At 47.2% G+C, this 6,000-nt stretch overlaps 1 protein-coding gene across 4 annotated transcripts in view; it reads left to right on the top strand.

Annotated features, from left to right (window-relative positions):
- The first annotated feature begins 1,002 nt into the window (after window positions 1-1,002).
- PLCB4 (phospholipase C beta 4) overlaps window positions 1,003-6,000 on the top strand; it is a 200,674-nt gene continuing 195,676 nt past the window's right edge. Inside the window, exons 1-2 of one of the 4 annotated variants that reach the window (XM_083348197.1) lie at window positions 1,326-1,517; window positions 2,163-2,289. The gene's annotated coding sequence lies outside the window, so the exon portion shown is untranslated. Of the gene's footprint in view, window positions 1,149-1,273; window positions 1,518-2,162; window positions 2,290-6,000 lie in introns of those variants that run through there. The other 3 variants (XM_083348195.1, XM_083348194.1, XM_083348196.1) reach the window with 3 other exon arrangements.

Here is a 6,000-nt window from a genome sequence, read left to right as displayed (position 1 = left end):
AAGGTAGGTAAAACCCAGATTGTTGGGGGCAATAAGCTGACTTTGTAATAATGCCGCTTGCCCCCCCCCCCCGAAAGCCCTAATAAGCAGGCATATACATAGAATGAAGGCTATTGCTAAGCACATTTAATTTGTGCTTAGATTGTAAGCCACCCTGAGTCTTCGGAGAAGGGCAGGCTATAAATGGAATTAAAATAAAAAATAAATAAAAAAAATATATGCAGAATTTGGCCTAGTCTTTGCCCTGATGTCAGTGACCTGGTCTACACTTTCCTTGGGGCAATTGCCACTGAGCTCAGATCCACCTTTCTATCTGCTTTCCCGTTCTCCGATTTCGGAAGCCTGTGGCTTTCTGCCGTCCTGCACCTGCTCCGGCACCATTTGGGCGCCCTCACGAGAACGAGGCACCTGCCGGCCAGCTTCGATGGCTGCTTGGCCTAGAAGACCAATACCACTACGAAACCCCCCTTCCCTTCCCTTCCCGCTGCCATCTTCCCGGTGCATTGTTCAGAGAGCACCGATACGGCTCCCATCGCCAGTCCCTTTGACCCCCCGCCGCCGTCTTGGCGGCGGCCGTGCGGAAAAAAAACCCACAATTGCAAAAACCGAATGCGCGCCGCTGGCTATAACGCGAGGGCCGCTCCGTTTTTTTTTTTGCCCTGCCTGCCCGCCGCCGCCGCCGCCGCCGCCGTCTCCCCGGATGGTGCGCGCGAACCCGCGGACAGGTCCGCCGGGCCTGGGCGGCTGGCTGGCTGGCTGGCTGGCGGTGAGCGCGCTCCCACACGGAGACGGGGGGCGCGCGCGCCCGAGCGCCCGCGCGCCGGCAAGAAACGCGCCGCCTTAGCCCGCGAAGCAGGAGTAGCAAACTCACGCGGCGCCTGCCAATCGCAAAGACGCTCGCCGGCAGCTGAAGGCTGGTCTGGAACTGGGCGAGGAGAGAGAGAGAGAGAGAGAGGAGGGGGGGAAAAAAGAGGACGGAGGTGTGTGTGTGTGGGAAAGGCGTCCCCCCCTTTTTTCCCCCCCACCCGAGACTTGGCGCCTTCCCAAATCATCCGGTGCCCGGGAGCGCTTAACGGCAACGGCGGCGGGGCTTTCTCCTCTCGCTCTCGTCCCTTCTTCCTTCCCGGCACCGTCCGGCGACAGCTGATGTAAGACCCTGTGGCGGGAGCGCTGACAAAAGGGAGGCGGGGAAGAGGTGGAAGGAGGAGGAGGAGGAGGAGGAGGGCGGGGGGGGGGAATGCGGTGCCGGGGACGCTGCTGCGAGCTGAGGGTTGCCTTTCCCGAGCTCGGGCGGGCGGGCAGGGCGACCGAGTGGCCCTCGGCGGCTCCCGGCGAGGCGACGCGGTGTCTTGCCTGGACGAGGAGCGGCGATTCCCGGGCGCTGGAGGTGGCGGGGGCCGGCTGGGGAGTCCACAGGGCCGCGGCTGCGTCTCCCGGTCCTCCCCCGAGCAGCCCTTTCTCCGCGCTCCTCTCCCTAAGAGGGAAATCCCGCGGGGACCGAAGCGCTCGCTTGCCTGGTAAGCCCGCCGGGGAAAGCGCGTCCGAAGCGCCGCTTTGGAAGAAAGCAAAAGGAACGGCCGGTTTTATTTATTCCTCCTTGGCGGCCCTTTCGAAAAGGCGCTGCTGCTGCTGCTACTGACCGAGACCTTGTTAGCGAAAGCCCTTCGGGGTGGCAGGGCTTCTTCGGTGGCCCTTCCCCCTCCCTCTGCCCTCTCCCCCCCCACCCCGGCCTTTGCTTTGTGGTGCACTTTTTGGATTTCTTTGCTCCTGCTTTATAAAAGTGGCGTCGTGGCAGGTCTGTCCAGAAGCGAAGCGCCAAGCCTTTCTCCTCCTCCTCCTCTTTATTGTTGATTGCTCGCCGAGCAAGTCACCTTTTTCTTTGTATGTGCATCCGGGATGAAATGTCAGCGCGGGCTGCTGAGCTAAGAAACGCGGTTCTTGTGGCTCAAGTCTTAACTTTAGTTTTAGATGCTTGGTGTGGGTGTGGGTGTGTGTCTTATATAAAAAAAAAGGTGGATGCTGTGCGGTGACCTGCAGCCTCCTTCCCAGCTTTTTTCTTCTCCTTTACCCCCCCCCCTCTCCCAGGGATTCGGGATCTTCCTTGAATTGCCCCTTAAACTTGCCCGGTGAAGGGGTTTTTTTTTTTCTTTTTCTTTTTCCAGAGATGGCATCGAGCGTATTGACCTGGGATGGTGGTGCGTTTTGGTAAACGAAATGATTCGCGAAGCCTATACCTGCAGAAAGAAGCCGGATTCTTAAACCGGATTGGCATTTGGTGACTCTTGTCAGGTGCTTTTGAATGCGCTTGTTGATTCTCTTCAGAAGTGAAATGCTGGGCACTGCCTCCTTTGTGCTGTTGTTTATCTTCTTGGTTCCTTTCCTGCATTATTATTGTTCTTCATGGATGAAGTAGTCCTTTTGGCCAAGATAGCAATCTTTGGGAGCTACTAAGAAAAGTGTGTGTACAGATGTATCGGGGCTACCATGCGAACCATTGCGATAAATTAGTAATATATAACTCGCATGAGGAGAGAGCATACAGCAGAAAAAAGTGGCATTGTGTATAATTTACCACATTTTTATCCCTCTTTTTTCTCTGGGAGATTAAAGTGATGTGTTTATTTGGTTCCCACAGCAACCTTGTGAGGTAGGCAGGCCCTGTGAGAGAGATTGGCCCAGAGTCACCAATGAGGTGGTTGGTCCAGAAACATAAAGTATGGACACTGTCCTCAAGTAATTCTGGAAAAGTGTGTCCATATATTTAAATGCAAACATGCATTTAATCACCCTAGCAGTAGGACACGTCAAAGATTATACAAACGTGATTTGTACATGTATATGCATGCATTTGTCATGCTATCACAATACCATTCTCTCTCATGCATTCCTTAGTACTATAAGTGAGTTTGTGACTGAGTTAAATTGTATAGGAATAAAAAAGTGAATCCTTATAGGAGAAACATGTCACAAGTGGGGTGTGCCACAAAAGGTCAGATTTGTCACTTGTGAATTAGGAATGGGATGCATGAATGATGATGCTTGAAGAGAGTATCTGTGTAGGAAAAACAATGGTTCAGCTTTGGAAACAAATACCACTATAAAGTATATGGGATTCTGTGATAGGATGCTTTGGTTTAAACTGTCAGGAATCTGGTAGCAATTTTTCTGACTAAGAAATTTTACTAAAAGGTATACTCTTTTGTGAGCTGCAGAATCCGATGCAAAGAATGCTTCATGAAAGCATATGCCTTTTAATAAAATTAGTTTTATTTTGGAATCCTGATTTTTTTTTGGCCACCTTGGATCATCATGGCTATCTTGTTATAATTAGTGTAGAGATATGGTCCATTTCCAAAGATTTCTAATTGAATTTTTGTACTTTTTGCATTGCTGCCAAGAAACCTATCTGGATGAGTCCCTGATGGCATCAGAAATCTAGCATGTATTTTAAAAGACTTTACTTTTTAACAGTACAGTTTTGTAGCTTTGCCAATTGTTGATGTATGCCAAAGAAATGAAGGTCTGTAAAGAGCAAAACATAGCTTTGTCATAAATGTTACATAAGCAAAGACTGAATAGAAGTTATTATGTGTGGCATCACATTTCAGTAGACCACTTCGAAATACCTTGCACAATTGACTGTTTCCTTGGAACCAGATATAGTCTGATTACATAACTGCCTTTCTTTTGTTTGCATCTTGGCAAATGCTGGAGAGGTTGGCATATGATCCAAAACAGATATCTTGCAAATAAGACAGTCCGCATGTGAATGAATAGTTTTCGGGTAAATTGAAGGAGGTAATATAATAAATGGTAGTATTTGCATTGTTTCTAACAGAAATTTATTTCAGAATAATATAATGGTGAGTACAGTTTAGATTACATATGCTAAAACAGTGGTAAAATGCACTTCAGCCTGTGGGTTTGGCTTGGCTTGTGGCCCTTGTCTTTGCCTATAAATCAGACCTGTGCTGTAAAATAGATCTGTGCTAGTGGCTGTCAAAACAATTTTCAAACCTGACTTGATATTAGGTATGGTTTCGTATCTGCTTGAGTAACAGTGTGCTTTGCTTTACAGCTGCACTCCCACGCATAGAAGCTTTGTTCTAAAACACAGTTTCTTTTCTCCCCCCCCCCACCTTTTCAGGTTAGGAAACCTTAATTTTTAGGCATGAGAATATGAGTCTAAGTCAGGGGTCAGCAACCTGAAACAGTGAAAGAGCCACTCAGAACCGGTTCCCTCACAAAAGGAAAAACTGGGAGCCGCAAAAAAATGTGTGCGCATGCACATACATACGCGCATGTGCAGAACAGGGTTTGACTGAAGAGTGGAGCCAAGGCGAGATATGCACCTACCCTGCATATTTGAATTGATTGGTTGAACTTTTTTAGTCCCACTTTTTTTTTTGGACTGCACATGGCAGAAGACTGGGAGCCACAGGAGATGGCTGAAAGAGCCGTATGCGGCTCCGGAGCCGCGGGTTGCAGACCTGTGGTCTAAGTAATAGCCGCTCTGCCTTTAAATGTAGTTCCTTGTCTCACATTTACCACCCCACATATAGAGAAATAGCATGTTTTTTGTTCATGTAAACCTATGGCTCTCTAGACTTGTACAGTAAGAGTAGCGATGTAGTTATACTAAGCAGCAAAGGTAAAAACTCCAAACAGAAATACATTCGGCATGAGTGGGTGATTGAAAAGGAAATCACTGGCTTCAGTCTGACCATCCCTTTGTTTCTACAGTATGAGTGACCCTGATAATGTGTAGCTACATTATGGAAAAAGAAAAGAAGATATAGGTCACCTGTGCTTCCTTTTAGACACCACCCAAGACTTAACACATTCCCCTCTTTGAAATGAAGACGAAGAGGGAGAAGAGTCTTTTTGGAGTGATGACCAAACTGTTTGTGGCAGATGGACGTTGGACCCCAGAACTACACTAGCCTGAACTTTCTTAATTTCCCTATTTTGAGTTAACCTCCTACCTAATGACGTGTTCTGAAAAATGTGAAAACTTGTTGTTTGTTTGGAAATATTTCAGTTGATGTAACTGAATAGAGCTCAGGCTATAAATTTAAACAACAAATGCAGCTACCTTTCAGGAAATATAAATAACTACATTTACTGGATTTTTTTTTAAATAATTATGGATGAACACAGCTATGAATTTCACGTTTCTGATATTCCATGTTCAGAGGAGCTAGCTATCTTGATGCTAAAGAATGTGCACTGCTAGGTCCAAGGCAAACTGCAGTAGCCAGAGTAGTTGGAAGGGATGGAAATTGTAGCCCAATACATCTGGAGATTGGGAAAGCTGCAACTTTATGAAAAAGGTAAAATCACCTGTGCATTGACCTCCGTCTGGTGACTTCATGGTGATTGCCATTTTATTTATTTATTAAATTTTTAATGCCACCCAACTCCCCTACAAGATGGGTTGCCATTATCTTCTCCCAGTGTTCTTTTTGACTTCTCAATTTGGCCACAGTGGGTTTCCTGGAGAGCTCTGATCCACCTACTAACCTGGCCTGACCAAGTTTTGTTTCAGAGTGCTGCGCCTGGCTCAGACACGCTGATTAGCTGATTCATAATCAGCTACTTCAGTTGCAGGATCCAGACTGGGTCAGCCACTGGGACCAGAAGTTTAGTCTTCCGAGTTTTTGGACTCATGCTGGAGCCCCTCCTCGCATTCAAATGAGAGAGAAGTTCCCTGAGGATGGGTTCCAGCATGAGTCCAAAAATTCGGACGACTAAACCTCTGGTCCCAGTGAAGGACCCAGACTGGATCCTGCAACATTATCCTGGGACACATATATTTGCCTTTATTTGTAATTATTTCATTCCCTACCTACTGGATATAAGAAGATATATTCAGGCTGTTTTTGGTGCAGGTTCTTTTTTTTTTCTTGGCATCAGCTTGAAAGAGTGATGGTTTGGAACGAGATTTGGAATGCTTGTCTCTTTGAATCAGGGTTTACATTTCCCTAAGTTTCCTTTTCA

This window comes from Vipera ursinii, assembly GCF_947247035.1.
Source record: "Vipera ursinii genome assembly, chromosome: 1".
Lineage (NCBI taxonomy): Eukaryota > Metazoa > Chordata > Lepidosauria > Squamata > Viperidae > Vipera > Vipera ursinii.
This window is presented reverse-complemented; position numbering and strand designations above follow the sequence as displayed.